This window comes from Drosophila tropicalis, unplaced genomic scaffold, assembly GCF_018151085.1.
Source record: "Drosophila tropicalis isolate 14030-0801.00 unplaced genomic scaffold, ASM1815108v1 contig_1190, whole genome shotgun sequence".
Lineage (NCBI taxonomy): Eukaryota > Metazoa > Arthropoda > Insecta > Diptera > Drosophilidae > Drosophila > Drosophila tropicalis.
In genome coordinates, this window is record NW_027172561.1 from 533789 (window position 1) to 553306 (window position 19518).

General features: G+C 35.1%; 1 protein-coding gene across 1 annotated transcript in view; it reads right to left on the reverse strand.

Moving 5' to 3' along the window:
* The window catches only part of Ccn, a 78283-nt gene extending 64633 nt beyond the window's left edge, over window positions 1-13650 (reverse strand). The window contains exon 1 of the mRNA XM_068293094.1: window positions 12875-13650. The gene's annotated coding sequence lies outside the window, so the exon portion shown is untranslated. The remainder of the gene's footprint in view (window positions 1-12874) is intronic.
* Between the last annotated feature and the right edge of the window lie 5868 nt (window positions 13651-19518).

A 19518-nucleotide genomic window follows, 5' to 3' on the forward strand; every position in this document is an offset into this window, starting at 1 on the left:
AACAACGTAAAGAAAAAACTAGTACCAGAAATACTTTGGATAGATGTTTGTATGTATATGTTTTGTTGTTTTTTGTCTCTTTCTTTTTTGGGCTCGGGCTTTAGGTTTCCATCCTGGCAACAACACCACAAACAACTTCTCGATTTGCGTTACAAAAATTTATTACACATATTTTCATGAAGGAGTGGAAAAGAGGACGCTCAGGGGCTTTTGAGGGGAATTTGGATGTGTATTATCGATTTGCAAAACTCAAACACACTCGCACACACACACACACACACACACACACACTGAGACTGACACCAGCATGTGGTGGATTAGGCTGAGATGTCGTAGGATCGGCAGCCGACGAGAATGAATGTGCCCATTGGAGCAGTGTTGACTCTGATGTGAGTGACATTATGTAGACATCAAGCACACAATCGGGACTCCCACAATGGCCGATTAAAAAACTGCCACGTTTTTTTTTTTTTTTTTTTGTTTTGTTTTTGGGGCGTGGCCATTTAACGATTATATCTATCTAAAGCACAAATTTCAATAACGTAACGACAAACAACCAAAAGAAAAGGTCCCCCTTCTTATCCTTGGAAAAAAAACTGCCATGTCAGTATAACTACAAAGTAGACAAGCTAAAAAGGAAACAAGGAAAGATCTATATATACGTATAATATTATAATAAAGGTATAAATCATAATTTAGGCAGAAATCTCTAGAGATGAGCTTTCAACGTCGTCGTGGAGAGACAACAGTGAGTGGGAGAGAAAGAGATGTGGGTCTGGGTTTTGGTTCTATCATATCCTAACTTCTTCTTTTCCGGCAGGTATAATCCCTCAAAGCGAAAACACAGCACAAGCATTTTCCTTGCTTGCCACCTTATTTGTGTGTGTGTGTGTGTGCCACACAATTTATGCGCTTCGTCGCTTTTCGTCTACTCCAAATGATTTGCCTGTTGGCCTGCTCCACTCTACCTCAGCCCTTGCCCCTGCCTCTACTCCGCTTCGATTCGCCTAGACGGCGCACATCAACTCATCCCATTTCACCTCAAGTTCAATTTATTTTGCGCATAAAAAATATCTAAGCATTTTTTTTCCTCGCTTCCCCCCTTCCAACTCTCCTTCCTCCATCTATTGGCAAATGTATGGGTGTTTAGTGGTGTGCGAGTGTGTGTAATGTCTGAGGAAAGTCAAGAAATTTGCCTATTTGACTGGAGCCAGACAACAACAACTAGAGATGAGCATTTCTAATGGGAATTATCAATTTAATGCCATTTAAAATATTCAATTTCAAGCAAATTGAAACAAGCAAGCAGTAATGATATGCAAACTATTCCTCGTTCTGGATTTATTGAACATTTTACTAGCAAAGCCAAGAAATTTGCAAAATGTTGTCGACTAACCAAAATATCTTTCCTCGTGGTAATATTTTGTGGTTAAAGGTTTAGATTTTCGTACCTGAAAAGACCCTTTAATGACTGGCCAAAGATATTCTTAAATGCTGAACATCTAAAATTGTTAAGCGAAATGTTTTGACAAAATTGAAAATTGAAGCCTTCATTGGAGATAAGCAACCAGTTAAATATCTGATTGGTGATTCATTTGAAAGCTAAGTTAGTTTTCACTTTTCAAAAACGAACTGAAAAGGTTCTTGTTGCTATTCGCTCCATCTGGTACATCTCTATCTTAAAGTGAAAAGGTTGTAGCAGAGTCTTGGAAAATTTTCGTTAGCACCATTTTTGGAGTTTCGCTTGCATGCAACATGAGAAACTGCTTATAAATCATGGACTCGTGGCTTCGTTTCAGCCATAATTCGCCTACTTCTTAGCCCCTAACCTACCAATCTCACCCCTATACGCAATGCATATATATTTTGATTTACCGCTTTGGTTCTTAGTTCGTAGCAAAAAAAAAAAACAATACAAGTAAAACCAAATCTGCATAATATTGTATTTATATGGCAAAATTTCTTTTGCACACACACACACACACATAAACACACCCACCCTCACACGCATCAGAAAATGTTGAATCGCCTGCTGGGCAAAAACTATTTTCCTTTTCCTTTTTGGTAGTCAAAATTTTTGGTTTTTGTCGACTTCAATTGCCGTGGCCAAATAAGTAATTTGTTCTGCTGCTAAGCAACCTGCTAAGACACGCCCACCAGTAGACCAATTTTTGTTTTATTTTGGTGTTGGATTTTTTTTACTATTTTAGGCCAAAATGCACACACGCACACACACAGGGAGGGAGTTGTTGTTGCAGTGCCTTGGGCAGGGTTTGTTGGTTTTTATTTGCCTGGATTTCATTTTATTTTTAGTTCAACTTTTTCGTTGAACACATGTCAGGGCATTTAAGATTTATATGGTAAACAAGAGCGAGAAAAAGAAAGAAATAAAAAACGCAACCAAACCAAAAAGAAGAATTTGTTAAGCGAGTTATTTAGCCGATTTATCCACACCCTTTAGGTGACAACTACTTACATATGTACATGTATATTTTGTTCAACTAATAAGAATACAAACTTCAGTGGAAATCTTTTTGGTTGCTGGATCTATCTAAGGATCGATGGAGCTGAAATGTCATAGTTCCAAAGTTATTAAACTTACCTTCATCTAATCATTATAAAGTATTCAAGATATTTGAAATATCAATTTGTATATAGTTTTACTTTAACTGAAGGCACAGAATGCTAATGGCTAAAAGCCCATACATTTTTTCATCATTTTAATCTCGTAGAACTTTTTTAGAACCAAGAAGAAACGGAGCTCTTTCATTTCCTAATAGACTAAATATACCTTTCAGTGACTTAAGCTCGCCACTTAATCTGCCCTGTATGTAAGGGTATAAAAAATATCAAAAATTGTTAAGCGCCCGCTGTGCGGCATTTTACATGCATATTTGATGGTTGTCGCTACAAAGCGCCTCTCTCTGTATGTATGTTTGTGTATGTAGGTGTGTTTGTGTGTGTATTTGTGCGGCTGCCATGCAGATCGCTTTTTTAACGCGCTTTTATGGTTAGCTGCATTCGTGTGGTGCGGTTCTTCCTCATTTTTTAGGGTTTTTAATTGTTGGGCTTGCTGCTGGCACTGGATTCAATAGCCAACCCACACTAACCACTTGGGGAATTGAACGCAATTTGAAAGAGCTTTCCAGATACGTTGACAGTGAATGGAAATATTTCAAGAACATAAAAAAAGAAAGGAATTAGCAAGCTAAAGCTATGCCTGAATGAAATGGTAATAGAGATTGCCTTGCCCTTACGTGATAAACCCAAAAAAAAATGCAGTCTCGGCGACTTTGGTCTACCATGCACCAGATGAAACAAATATTTTACATTTCGAAGAGGAAAAGTATGTTTCTTAAATTATTTCACATATCTCATCATAACATATGCTGTCTCGCTCACTCTTACAAGCACACGTCCACTATAGCGCCGCCAATACGCCCTACGGCCAACTCCGGCCTTTTGGACCGCCTAGTAAAAAACTTTAGAGTGTTTCTAGTCCGGTCTTTGGTAGACCGATAGAAATTTATAAGACTAACTTATGGAGGGGGAAGTAGGCGTGGCAAAAATATTTAGCTTTGAATACCAAAGCTGTTATCGTTTTATGGAAAAACAATTTTATGTAAATTTTGGAGGCGTAAGAGGACGTGGTCAAAATTCCAATTAACCCTATATACTGACATACTACACGAGTCTACATACCAAATTTGATGGCTCTATCTCTTATGGCCTCCGAGATTTGCGTGTTCATACAGACGGACGGACGGAGGGACGAACAGACGGACATGGCAGATAAAGAACATATATATACTTAGTGGGGTCGGAAAAGCTTTCTTCTGTTTTTTACATACATTTTGGTGACTTTAATATACCATTTCACACTCAAATATTTTGGGATTCAAAAAGATCCTGTAAGCTGAAAAAAGTTCAAACAAAAAAATGCAATTTCCTATTTTTATTAATATTAAAATATCAGTACGTAATCAAATCAGAATATTCATATTATGTACATACATATGTACCTACTTATTATTTAAAATCAAAATTTATATCTTCTCTTGCTACAAACTTTCTCTACATGATTTGCATTCAAATTGTTTGCTCTTTAATTAGTTTATTACCTTATAAGTAAATAATTTTTAGATAACTATTCCTAAGTGAGACTTCTGGAATTTCCAAATCTCGTTAACAATTTTCATCGACTCAAGGACAACGAATACCTATTGGTTGAGAATAGCAAAGGATTACAATTTTTGTGTATCCTTCTTTGAGTAAGGTTGAAACTTCTTCGCGTTAACATTTCAATCTATATTTTATTAATTACTTGTAGTATTTTTTCAATTATATAAACTTGCGACTTATCCAATTGTTATCACGATTAATTGCAAGGAAAAATTGTTAAATTTAATCCAATTTCATTGGCTTGGCCATATTCGAGTAACCAGCAAAAAACATTATTGTGGTTGTTGTTTTTATTTTTTCAGGGAACAAGCAAGCGTATAAATATTATGTTCTTTAAAACTGACAATGGCTAAAATAAAGAAATGAGAAACAAAGGGGGGAAAAAAGAAAAGAAAAACCAAGATATTTTGCCATTGTTAGTTACCTGTGCCTGTTTGCCGGCACACGTACCACGCGGCGTATGAATGATGCGGGTGTATATTGTCACTTTATACCATGCACCCAAAAGATTGAATGGTAAGAAAGGGTCGCCAAAATGTATGTAAAGAAAGCTTTTACGATCCCATAAAGTGTATATATTCTTGATCAGCTGAGTCAGTTTGGCCGACTTTGCAGTTATGAGCAGAGAGTGTATGGTATACAAAAGTCGGCGAGACTTACTTCATTTTAATTCCTTTTCTTTCTCTATTGTGTGTGTGTGTGTGTGTGTGTGTGTGTGTAAATTATGCAAAAAGTATTTCAACTTGTTTGGCAGGTAGCAGGTGGCATCAGGTAGGCAACGAAACATTTTCCGCACAATAAAATTTCCACTAGTATCAACTAAGAAAAGAAACGTTCCAGCAGGAAAATACTTACTATAGTTTGATTAATTAATACCTAATTGGAAAGACTTTAATGTGAAGGCGTACATGTGTATGTGTGAGGGGTTTAATCTGCAATTCTGTCAGCTTTCCACTTAGATGTTTCCATGTATGTGGGTGTGTGTCTGAGTGCCTGAGTGTGGGAAAATGCAGCTAACGAGGCATATGGAGCCTTGACATTTGACAACATGTTGGCCATGTCGAGTTGGCTTCGTTGTGTGTGTGTGTGTGCCTGTCAGTGGCAGGTTGATAAGCAGAATATGCCAGCACATCATCAACTTACAACGACATCAAAAACTCTTCTTTTTTATGAATGCATATTAAAAAAAGAATACGAATAAAATATGTATATGAAATGAATGTCAGTCATGTGTGGTGAAGCTGAAGTTTGGGAGCAAGTAAAGAAAGTGATTCCGAAACTATTTCTAAAGAGAAACATTCAAGTTTGATTTCACTCACTCTCGGTCTCAGTCTCAGTCTTTTAAGTTTTGAAATGAAAAGAAATTATAGGAAGAGCTAATGTATGAAATGCTCCACGGGAAATGTCACCAAGACGGCATTAGAATGCCATACCATGGGGCATGCCACTCGAGGCATTTTGTCTGCTTCGGCTGCTGATGCTCATGCCATAAATGTCTGCACATTGTTGCAGGTATACGTAAAGGCGTCTGTGTGTGTCGAGGAAGGAGTCGTCTTTATTCCTGCCTGCTGCATACCCTCAGGCGCTAGCTTGAGCTTGACATTTGCCTGCGTGACAATCGAGGGGGCGTTTGGTAGGTAAAAGAGATTTTTCAGACATTCACATTTGCCGACAAGCTTTACTCTACCTTTCTCTCCATCTCTTTTTTTCTCTCTCTCTCTCTCTCTCTCTCTCTCTCTCTCTCTCTCTCTGTCTCTTTCGCTCACCCTATTTCACTATCGCACGTTGTTCCAGTGCCTGTCTGTTTCTTTGTAGATTTTTCTGCTGCTTTGATTTTGAATGGCGCTCACTTACTTAATAAATGTCGCTCTTGCTTTTTGGCACTGACTCTAGTGTATATCCTGGTTCGCTATTTGTGTATGTGTATGTGTATGTGTGTGTGTCAGTGTGTGTGTGTGCTTACCCTCGGCTAATGCTGTGCAAATTTCAATTGACATTTAAACGCAGCTTAAAGAAACAAGAAATGAAAAAAAAAAGAAAATTAAACCGAAGAATGGAAAGAGACAGAACACATCTTGGCAATTTGATGTTATGCCTCTAGCCTAGATAATATCCCCATTATACATGGCATATAATAATTCACACAAAGCCGAGTACATTAAAAAAAAAGTTAAAAAATTACATAAAGTAGCAAATCTTTTGATGAAAGTGTAATAAAATAAAATGCCTAAAGCATTAACAATATCCGACTGGTCTATGGACTGTATAATCTCTTGATGTATGTATACTTACGAAAGATCTCGAAGAAGTCCTATGCTGATTGTCTCAGAATCATTTGATCAACAATTTTCAAACTTGCTTGTTGATCAGCACTATAAAGGAGTAGATTAAAGTGGATGGAAACGTCTCACAGCAATAATCCCCAGTAATATCCATATCCTCCATAGAAGATACATAAAACCCGAAGTTAAACCAAAACAAGTAGCATCTAACTTTTTGCGATACATAATGAGTTGTTTTAAGTCGTGACCAAGAATTTGGTAACCTATTTTTTGAAAGAATCGATTACCCACACTGCTCAAAATGTGCAAACATCTGGGACTTGGATAACAATTTAATTGGGCTTCTTAGGTAATCGTGAAACATGAGCTCTACATAACACTTATCAGTTCTTTTTATCTCAAAACAGTAAATATACCTTATGATGAAGCGAAACAAACTGACAGAGAGTGAGACAGACACACAGAGGAAGAGAGAGAGAGAGAGAGAGAGAGAGAGAGAGAGAGACAGATATGTAGAGGGATAGAGAAAAGAAAAATAACGTAAAAGAAACTCTCAAGGCTATAAACAGAAGAAGTAAATTTATTTATTAAGTCACTTGCTTATATCAGAGAAAGACTTTCTCCGAGCTGTGTTTAAGTGTGTGTTTGTGTTGGCAATTTATGTGAGGCTCATGACTTTCACTTAGCTTTTCACACACACTCAGAATGTGAGTAAAAGGGAGAGCGAAAGATTGAGCTAGGTGTTTGGTAATTGTATTAAATTTCAATTAATGTAAGTACAAACATTATGAAATATGAGCTGATAATGACAGTTTAACTTTGCCGTTTCCTTCAAATTAACTTTCGGTAAGCTCGCCAACAGTCCAAGCCTTTTTTCACCTCCTTACGACTATCGAAAGCAAAGTGTTTGCGTGTGTGTGGGTGCGGGTGTATGGTTTTCTTCATATACTCTACAGTCTTGTAAATAATAAATGGTTTAGACTAAAATATATGCTATACGTTCAAAGTTTTCTTGAAGTTTAGTCCAAGATTGAGGTTGGCCTTTCTACTGCTAGTTTCTTGGTCTCTCTGCTGCAAGACAATTTAAGTAGTTAGAAATCAAATCAAACAGCTAGACAATAAATCCTATTATATGCTAAGCAAAGTAGCAGCTAGATCTAGGCTTCTAGATGCTAGAATTGCTTCAATAGGTGGCTAAGGGCACTTCTGACGTTCAAGCTATAGTCCCCTAAGTACTCAATATATATTTGGCCTTACTCAGGACAGTGACTCAAGGGACCTTCCTAAGCTTCAAAGGGTATTTGTTATGTCGACCAGCCAAAACATAAGCTGGGCATTGATTTTTATTGTTGGCTGATCATAAATTTTAACAAGACGAAGGAAAATGAAAAGCAAAGCATAAAGAAAAATATTTAAATTTCGGTTTTTTTCGCTACCCTACCTTCCTGTCTTCTTTTCAACTCCTCCCCGCAACATGTTCCTGTTCCTATGTTATGCACAGCCCTTTTTCTTTATACATATATATATATATACATACATATATTTTTTGTCTTTTGGGAGGGGAAAAAAAGAGCAGAAGAAAAATCTGCTTAAATGTACTTCCGTCATAAAATAACGGTAACACAGAGCAATGTGCGTCTTGTATGTGTATGTGTGTGTGTGTGTGTGTATTGCTGCTTTTGTTGTTGGTGTCTCACGTAGACGGGCAAGCAAGAAAAACCTTTTTATAAATGTTGGAGCGCAGCTTCCGCAAAATAATAAAACAAAACACACACAACAAACAAAAAGACAGCAAAGCCAACTGCCAGGACATTGCCCGAGAATGCTTTTAAATTTGACACAAACACACACACACACACACACTGGGTGAAAAAAATTAATAAATTTGTGCACCCAACGAGCCTTTAAGGCACAGACATAGCCACTTGCATGATGCTCACTTTATTTATTTTGGGTTTATTTTCCCCACCAAAAACAAAAAAGCAACAAAATAAATAAAAACCAAACCAAAAGCAAAAAAATCTCCAAGCGGCGACATTTGTTTGAAGTTTTTGCATATGTATTTTGTTTTTTTGTGTCCGACACAAAGAAATGAATTTAAATTTTATTGTGAGTGGCATTGCGACAGAGTTGGGTAATTAGAAAATTTGCATAGAAAGACACCACAACCCACACACACACACACGCACACAACAGAGAAAAAATAGAATAAAAACTGGCACAAAAAACCAACAAAATATTAAAGGAAAAAAATAAGAAAAACGAGATCCAACTAAAAAAAAATGTGGTACACAGACCTTTATGTGAATGCAGAGTAAACCTTAAATATTTTTCAACCATTAAATTTAAATGCAACTTATCAAATAAAAGTTGCTGAAATATTTTTATTGGAAAACTTGGTAAGATTCTTTATTGGCCAGAAAGTTGGTGGTTAATGTGTGTCTTCTGGTTGAAAGTTCTTAAATTAAGCTTGAATTAGATACTCAAAACTAAAACATATTACTGCAAACAGTTATCGCAGATAGCCATCTCTTTATCTAGCAATAACTGGCCAAAACTTTCGTGTAGACAAATTTCTAATCTCAGTATGCAAAATATAAGTTAATGGCTTTCTTTTACCAAAGAAACTTATGAAAACGTTGATTCACAACATTGCACTATGGGTAAAAATGCCGAATTTTCGGCATTAATTGTCCCTGAAGAGATAGAAGCCTGAAATTTATTATGTATATTAGTATGAGTTTTTAGTAATTTCGGATTTTGAAATTGGCCACGCCCACACCTCCGCCCTTTTTTAAAAATTTATTTTAATATTAAAATTAATATTGTTGCTTACATATTCGTTGTGTATATGCTATGTTAATTATATTATAACCTATATATATATTATATATATATTTTATTAAACATTAAATATATTTATGTACTTAGATGTTTAAGGCTAGTTTTGATTCATTTAGATTGCTAGAAAAAACAAAATAGATTAGCAGAGGTCAATGAAATATTTTTTTCAATTTGCTTTTCTTACCTGGGCAAATGCTTCAACTTATTCATTATCTTCTTCTTCTGATTCTTCTTCTTCCAACTCAATACAATTAACTTCAATGTCTTCATCATCCTGGGAATCATATTCCTCTTCTTGGCTTTCTGTTGAAACAGCATTCTTTCCAAGTGTCTTAGAAGATTCGTAAGAATGTTCCTCTAAAAGTTCAAGAACTTCTGTGGGTATTTTCTTCTTCCTATTTGCTTTAGCTCGTGCTTTTAAATTAAGGCTTGAAATAAGTGGGTCAGATGAGTCAAGTGCTCTGTTGAATACATCACTTATATTTTCCAACCGGCTGCACTTTCTAGCATGTGATTTTCGATCGTTTTTATAAATTTTATTTCGAGCTTCAGAAGCTGTTTGTTAAGGGCCTTGATGCTCAGGTATTGCTGTTTAGTCAATCCGTTTTCAATCAGAAAAGCTAATGCTTTATCAACACTTAGTGGCAATGGGTCACGTTTCTCCAGTTTTTTTTTAATCTCACTTAAATTCTTGTTGCTTATGGCTTTTTTTCAGAACAAAGGATGTATCTGTCTCTTTTAATTTTTTTGACGAAAGCAATGCGGCATGTATTAAAAGAGGAGTCGAGTTGTCGTTCTGTGAAGCAAGTTCAGATGCTAATTTCCGTTTTAAACGAGGACCTGCATCGTTATAGTTTAAATGCTTTCGACCTGCTCTTTCAAGTTTTCTATCACTCGAAGTAACTTTGATACTTGACTCCAGCTAACGTGTGTGCTTTGTTTTAAAGCGTTCCACCATCCGATTGCATTTTGGCAAATTATATTTGATGAATTTGACGAATTGTTTTACTTTAAGCTTAATTACATTTTGTTGATCCACCGATAGATTTTCCTGACCTATTTGCTGCACAATATAGTTTTGAACAGCGTTTTCTTCGCGACTGTTGCTGTTCCACACTTCCAACAAAATGGAATGGCAGAACTCGTGTGTAACTGCAACATGTCGATTATTTCGAAAAGGGGCAAATATGAGAAGTATTGTCTTTTCAGTATTGGATTAGTCGAAGATTAGTGTACAACCTGTTATTTATACATTTTCTAACCTTTTCTCGCTTCAAAAGTTAGGTCTGACGAAACACACAAACAAGTTTTAGTTTTGATCTATAAATACACATAGCAACACATTGGACAATTGGACAATAAATAACAAAAACTACAAAATCTACACAAACATCTCATTTTACATACCTTCGTTGATTTTTTCCATGATAAAACTTTTTCACAAATGCAAATACTTTTGTTTTGTTTACTTTGAAAGTCAAAGAAGCTTTCCCGCGTTTTTTTCGATAACCAATGCAACCCTCAAACAGCTGACTTTGAATAAGCGTAAAACATTAAGGGAACTCCCTAAAAATTTTTAAAAATAATTTTTACACTTATTGGAATGTTTTTAATTAGAAACAAATAAAAAAAATCAGATTTTTCAAAAAAAAAAATTTTTAATTTATGCCAAAATTTTGGGAATTTTACCCAATGTGCATTGGCCGATTTCAGTAAATGTTTCCTCACTATATTCAGATAATATGTAAGCAACTGTTCTTTCATTGAATATTTATACACACATTTTCCCGAGAAACCAATTAAACCTATTTTGCAGAAATATATGATGAAAATAGTTTTATAATTTTATTAAAGTTAATTTCGTGAATCCTGAAGGTTTTTGATAAAACAAATCAAGTCAGTTTAAATACATAGATCTTTACTTATGCACTTTACACTTGCCTGATATTCTTTATTTTTGTTTTAGTAGTAAGACTACGAAATAAATAAATATTTTACCACTCGTGCAATTGAACCATTTTTTACCACAATCCGCGAAATACCAACGAAACATATTTTCCGTTTTCATACTCTTAGGCATTAAATTAAATAAGAGCTTTATATTAATGCTAACATTTTCGAAAAATCAATTATTATCATCGCGGTAATGGAGAATCCAAAACTGAAGTGGATTCATTCATTTTTATTTTTCACAATCAGCCAGAAGTCATTTTATATTATAAATTCGAAAAGTATTAATAACTCAAATTTATGACGTCACTAAACTAAGCCTCGAACTTGCCTAAACATTATCAAGTTAAAGGAAATCGTGGAATTTGTTTTTATTAGCGGACAGTTCTATTCGGGATACGTAATTTAACTTACATGTCTTATAGCCACAATGCTTATATGCTGAAACCACACATAAACCAACTATTTATTTATTAAACTAAGCACTGAAGCACAAAATTAATCACTTTTAACCTTTGGGAATCATTGGTAAGCCAAAACTCTATCAATTCAGCATGGCTGAAATCTATGTTCTCTAAACAAAGAAGGTGTTCAACCAAATGGGCCAAATCGGTTCGAAAAGATGAATACCACTGCATTGTATAGATATAACACTGTGCAATTAGTTACAACAGCCCAATCCAATGCAACTATTGTGAGATTACATTTGCTTATGATGTCATAATTTTTTAAAAACAGAAAGACAAGGCAATTTCCTCACATTAATTAAAATGTTCATACTTCTATAATGATTTTCCCTTTTGATTCACTTGAAATTATTATTATTATTTAATTGTAAGACAGAAATAATTCTAACAATTAGTTATAATGAGCTGTGAAGCCAGAGCAACAGTTTTTATACAATTTTTAAACAATTACTCTAAGATATTTAATGATTCAAGTTGAGAAAAGTCTTAAGATATAAAAATTTTAAAACTGTTTTTCTTTTCCAAGAGAACAGAGTGAAAGTTTAAGGCCTGATCATCATACGGAGATTCAAATTCAATTATGACTCTAGAACAATACTTTTTTAAAATAAATAGATATTGTTTATATATGTATATATTGTCTTTTGCCATTAGTAGGCGTCCATATTTCTTAGCCCGAAAAAGTAGGCAATATATTTTTGAAATAAGCAAAATCTGCAAGTTTGTGAGTTTTAAAACTATTAAATCAAGTTAATCAAATTAACAATTTTATGTTTGAAAATGTAAGTTCAAGTAAATTTAAATTTTACACATTCAAACGAATAAATCATTTTGAAGACAATTAAATCAATTAGTTTCGAATTTTTTGGCTAACTTTTATTTCATTTCATTTTTTATTTTCTAGAACTCTTGTGGCCAAGTTATATTCTCAACAAACAAAGAGCTCTTAAGATTTAATTATTAAATTTCATTTGCAATGCATTTTTACCACAAAATAATTGTGAACTAAATTGAAGACCAAATTGATATTCAATTTATGACTCATCCTCTCTCTCTCTCTCTCACACACACACACAGACACAAACACACAATTAGAATATACATAATTGAGAACGTAATTGAAAAGCCATTTAAAAATTGATAAATTACCACAATTTCCTGTGTGTGTAGATAATTAGTTTTACTTGAATAAGTTTTGTATTTGATCTTAGTATGCTCCAAATGTTGGGTGTTAATTCTCCTCGTTTATGTCAACATAGCTGCTGAACAATTTTGTTGCGTGTTCCCGTGCCAGTGGCAGTAACTGTATGTTGCAACCAAACACATTCATTAGGTCGCTTCGTGGTCACTATATTTTATACTCTGTCTCCACCACCTTCTTCTCCTTCTCTTCTCCTTTTCTACTATTTTTTTCTATTTATTTTTTTTTCCTTTCTTTTTATTGTAGATAAGTACACCCACAACACACGTCAATTAACCTACTTTTCAGTTTGCACACACACACACACACACAACAAAAAAAAATGTAACAAAAAAAATAAGCACCAAATAGAAAAAGTGGCAAAAGAACTAGAGAATTTAACGAATGGGCCAAGTTAATTTTCTTAGAAATTTTGTGTTTCCCAAGATTGGTGGCAAGTATGTAAGTATTTCCGCACCGAGAGTGAGTGAAAGTTACACTGGAAAACACTTTAACCGGCTTTTTTTGTCGTCTCTTGCGCTTGTTGTTTCTGTTTGTTTGTTTTCTTACGTCAAATCCAATAAACGCCGAAAAAAAAAGAAACAAAAGACGTACACGACAAGCAGCAGCGGCGGCGGCGGCGAAAAAACTCGACTCTTTTGGAGTTGAAGCGTGTGTGTGTTTGGTTTTCTTGACGGTTTTAATTTAGCCCCGTGTTAGTGCGTTGCAACGCGTCCAGCTAGCACGAGTGGCAAACAGGAACTGACTGACAATTCGTGGCGTTCAACATGCTACATGGACTACACTTGGCTTGGATTTGGTTCTTAGACCAGACCAAAAAACACTGGATGGCACAGCGCATGCGTCACATTTACTCAATGAATGAAACACCATACTGGAGTCCGAAAAAATCATTTTTAGCCATCGTTTTCTCGTTTTCGGATTGCTCTGTTGCTGCTTGCTATTGCTATTGTTGTTGTTGTTGTTGATGTTGATGTTGTTGTTGTTAGCGGCAACATAATCATCGGCGCGTGTTGCTCACTTGTAGGCAGACAGCAAAATAAAAAAATAACAACAAACCGAAACGACAACAGAAAGACAAAACCAAAAAAAAAAAAAGAAGGGGGGAAAACAGAAGTAAAAATAACAATAACAAAAAAAAAAAAAAAACATACACACAATCCTTGTACAATTCGCGCAACGTCATGTCAACGAGACAGTCAGACAAATGCCTCAGATTCTGTAATGTCCTGCCTCAAGTCTCATCCTTTGGCTTTGCCTTTGCCCCCCGCCTGCCAATTGTCTTGCGGGCTTAACGTTTCTTTCTTTCTTCATCCTTTTTGGGTTTTTTTTTTTTTTTTTTGTTCCCTCTGTGTTTAATTTCTTTTATCAACAAGGGGATGTCCGTGTGTGTGTGTGTCCGGGTGTATGCTGTCTTCTCTACTCGTTATCCTTTCAATTGTCATTTGCTTGTTGCGCCTTCTTCACTCGATTGGCTATCGTGTATAAGTAATGCGTATTTATGCATACATATACATATACCTATGTTTGTAACCTATGTATGTGGGTAAATCCTTTTGGGTAATAGCAAGTTAATTTTAAGATATGTCACTATGTTCTGATTTATATTAACCGTTAGCCAATTCTCCAATCCTATTATTCAGTGTCCTTAAAAATGATTACATTTATAACCCATTTATTTACTTTCATCGAATGACAACCATATATTTACATACATATAGATTAGAACTTAGGCAAATGGCCTTCATGTCTTTCAATTTTGTTCATATTCCATTCCATTTAGGTAGGTATATGAAATCTAAATTTGTTCAACAGGCAAGTAAACGGGCAAAAAAATAATGTATAAAATAATATTGTAAATTTCTGTAATAAGCTATACTATTTTTAACAAATTGTAGCCTTAGTTGAAGCGATTGTAAAAGGTATGTTTCAGTTAATTTAGCTTAAAGTTTTGTGTAAAATGGCATTATCCAGATTTCCTTTCTCAAATAAATGTGAGTGTAAGAAAATGGATCCAAGGAAATGCGATGCAAATGGTTTCTCAGAACACAGTAACCTCTCATCGTGGTCTTTACCCGTAGTTGGTCAGGTAAAGCCTCTGTAATCTGCCTGTTAACTTGACATCACAATGCCAAACTGATTTATATGTGTCTCATGCCCTAAGCCCCAGCAATTGATTGAACATGGCGAGAGATGGAAATGGACGGAGGATGGTCGGTCGGTCGAAGGGGGCCGTTGCTCAATTGAGATTGGAAAATGGCGTAACGGCAAGACTTAACTTCTAACATTAGTTGATGGACCAAAGGGAGCTTTCCATTTTATCATTTCAGATATGCGTTTGCATTTTTTTGTGTTTGCCTTGGTTTAGTTTGTGAAATTAAATTGCTTAGTCGTACATATTTAAATTTAATTTATACAAACTCAACCAAGCGTCATGTACTGGTTAACCACAAACTGTTTGACCCCATGTTGGTCAATGTACTAAGCATTTACTCAATCTTTTCACACTTTTTTTTCTTCTTTTGCCAAACCACATGAAAAAAATTCAACTTCCCTTGCCCAATTGGGTAAGTTAGTCGTTGCCATGCAATGTAAAGACTTTTTTGGCGTGTTTAGTCATAACATTTATTCCTGATATTTATGGAAAAGTATGAAAATCCATTTACTTTTATTGCATTTCTTTATGCACATTGGGATAACTCCAATAAGAGTCTTTAAAAATATTTTGGAGTCGCCGCAATAATCTTTGGATTAAAAATAGTAATAAATAAACCGAAAATGAACTCCACAAACAATTTTATGTCTGTAAACAAAGTTTCTCCTACAGGACTTTCCCTTTCCAATGAGGCCACGATCATAACTCTAATTAGGCAATTCAAGAAGACTTTATAAGGGCATATAGACTTCGACTTGTTCTAATTGAATACAAGACTATTTACACTTCAAGGGACTGCACTTATCTGCATCTTTACTTAACAAAATTACTCCAGGCTGGTTTAAAAAAAAAAAACATTAAATGAAACTAGGCGAGAAATGAGAAAAAACTTAGAAAGAGATAAAGCAAAAAAATCTAAAAAATAGGAAGAGAGCCCTACTCAGCCGAGGGGCAGTTTGCCAAGGGGGCCGCATAATTTTTTTTTTGTTTTGGCCATGCATTTGGATAATTTAAGTTAAAATATGTTTTTTTCATTGCCAACTACAATTTTCTAGTGATCAGTGAATCATTTAATCATTCAATCAAATGATTAGAGATTAATCAGGATAAATCGAAGGAAAAATGAAAATAAACACATGATCTTTTTCCCGATTTGTTAAAGTTTATAAATTTCAAAATTTATCTCTTAAGCTAATGTCACTTAAACAAAAATTAGAAAATACATTTAGTAGCATTAATAATAAGAAAGATTAGGATGGACAAGGGGGCCACTGCCCACTGTTAATCAGAGCAAATGATGAGGCAAAAAGGCATCCTGCTTCTACGGAATTTCCTATTAAGAAACAATATTAACAAGCTAATATGTAAAAAGTTGAGAATCCGGAAAGTTTTAATGCAGTTTTTAGTCTTTAGTCGTTTAGGTTTTCATTTGTCTTTGATAGTTAAATCTGAAACTGAAAAAGTAAAGTCTTGGAAATGACATTTTTTTAGGAACTGGGTCCAAAAACTTTGTAAACTTTAAGGTGATTTTTTGAGCAAACCGGTTAACAATTCAATTAATCAAAATAAATTGTTCAATAGAACTAAATTATTTAATTATTTAATTATTGCGTATCATTTGATTAATCATGTCAATATTACTCTTTCCACTAATCGTAAATGATATGAAAATAAAAAAAAAAATGAAAATTCTTTCTCATTTTTCAAAATTTAATATAGTGTAATCTTTATATTTATGGAATTTTGCAAACAAAAACCGTTGCGTAAAAGATACTCTGATAACTTGTATGAAATTTTGTTGTAGCCAAGCTGTTAACTATTATACTGGCCTGGTCCTAGACCCCTCTGTGCAAACTGTTATCAAACTTTTACTTTTTGGTATATAGCACGCTGTGAACCGTCAAAATGTCAGCAAAATACCGAGGACGACCAATGGAAATTTAAATGAAATAGCAAAGTCAGAGAAACGAAAGAAATATGTTTGTGTGTCTAATTGGTGGCTAGTTACTCATTGTTTAATAAATTTTGCAATAAACGCTTGTAAATTGAAGCAACTTTTCTCATTTGAAAATTGTTTTGGGGCCACCCGGGTGGCAAGATCAATTTGCTTTCTCAAAAAGGTAAACCTTCCATTTAGATATTCTGTTTCCCAATTGGTCTTGACGTCTATCTTTTACAGATCAGAAGTAAAACCCGACCCACAAACAAACACTCTCTTTTAATATAAATCCCAGGACTTGTGAATGAAAATACGCTCAGGCAAATTCATTGCGGTCTTTTGTATACGAAATTGTGGTTATCAGCATGTTGACGATGTTGGCAAATAAGATAAATTATGCAAAAATACACACCCACACCCACACACTCACACACACACACACACAGAGACCGAAAAAGGAGAGGGTAAGTGAAAGAGAGAGAGAGAGAGAGAGCCACTTGTTGAAAATTCATTCTGTGTTTACACAATACAATATATTTGGATATTGCACAATAGCATTATGGTTTATTATGCCCCTTGTAATACTCTGAGAAAGTACGTTATTTATTATGAAAATCTGCTAGCTCAGAATTTCATTTAAACTTTTCATGGGCTAAGGCAAACGTTGATGAAGAGTGTGAGAACGATGGGAAGGAAGGGAAAGGAAGCAGAAGGAGTGAAGAATGATGGAGAGCGGGCAAATACAATTTGCAATTTGCAATTTACATTTACGTGTTAGTTTAGTTGTTGGTTTGCACTCAACCACCCACACGGAATGGACAAATCTTAAATATTATGGCAAACAGCCGCAAAGTAGGCTACAGTTATGTAGTCTTTCGGGTTAAGCCCAGGGCCATGCTTTTTAATCCCTTTTAAATTGATATTGTAATTGGTTTTTGTATGTAGTTATGAATTTCAATATGTCGTCTGGATTTAGGTATCTTCCTTCCTGACGCTCCTTTTCTCCCTCCCTGTAGCGCTCTATCTATTTATTTCTAACTCTCTTCTCATTCATTGTGTTGTTTTAAACTATTGTCTTTTTCAATGTACAATGGGGTGGAAAAATTTACCTACAGGCATTTTATATGTCTGTAAATATTTCCTTTACATTTTCTTGAGCATAATAAACAAGTTAATTAAGACAATTCTGTATTGGAGATTATTCTTTTGGAAAGGTTTATCTAAATTAACCAACTAACTAACTAACACTCTGCAAAAATTAGATACCGTTAGTAGTGTTAATACCTTTTCTAGCAGTTAATGACCAACTGTTTTCCATGATAGCATTGGTTTTCAAAGGACTGATAGGAGCTCAAGTACATTCTGATCAAAAGAGAAATCAAGATTTCTGCCATTATTCTGTAATTCTTTTCCAAAAGAGAACTTTGAATGATATAGTTAAAGAATATAACGCATTATTATCAGTAGAAAGCCCAAACAATAATGATTTTTTTTCAACGCCGAGTTTCTACTTGTTCAATAATCCCCAGTGAATTAAAAAACTAAACCTAAAGCCATTAAAACTTTATCGCCTAGACATCATCAATTATATAAAAATTCGATAGACTCTAAATCAAGTGTCGACTTTGAGACACCCTGTACCCTGAGTTAAGTGGTGATCAAGCTTACTTATCTATTCATTTGCACATTCGACATTCGCCGTCTGCTTTCAAATGCTGGGTTCGTCGTTTAATAAATATTTCAGTAGCACTAAAGATGCTGACACTTCATTTTGAGACGATGGCACAAAACAAAATGTAATGCGTCGCTTAACTAATTACCAGAGGCCGACCGCATTTCACAGACAAAGAGTCCATATGCTGTAGAAACTACCAAGAAAAGTCGGTATAACCAGACATAAACGTATGGAGGGAATGGGAGAAAGAGTGACTAACAAAGTGACTGACAAAAATCTTTTGATTGCACTTTGGGGACACATTTTAAGGTGTAAATTTTACAATCGCCTCAAACTATGAGCACCGGGCAACGGGCACTGCCTTTTACTTGGTCTACATATTACGCACAGGTTGCCCATTATGCCGCATTTGTCCTTATTTAACGTTTTGTAAGACCAAAAGGACCAATGGACGCACTGCCTTCGTTTCTCCCTCCCTTATCCTGATGGCTGTCTCTGTGTGTGTGTGTTGTCCCGAGTTGCTGCTTGGTTTATAAAGCACCTGCTTAACCCTTAATGCGGAACCCACAGCAAAAGAAAAGCTAGAAAGGAGCACAGAAAGGAGAAAGATGAGCCAAATACGAAGCGGAACGAAAAAAAGGCAACAAAATCGAGACCTGTGGCAATAAAAATAAATCCGTATTCAAGGTGTGCGCAAGGTGGCAAATCTTTTGGGAGTCCAACTAGAGCCTTAGCCTGAGGAGCCCGAGCCTGAGCCTGAGCCTTAACCAAACTGCAGTGCAAAAAGGTGAACGAAAGAGCATAGAGAGGGGAAAGGGTCGTT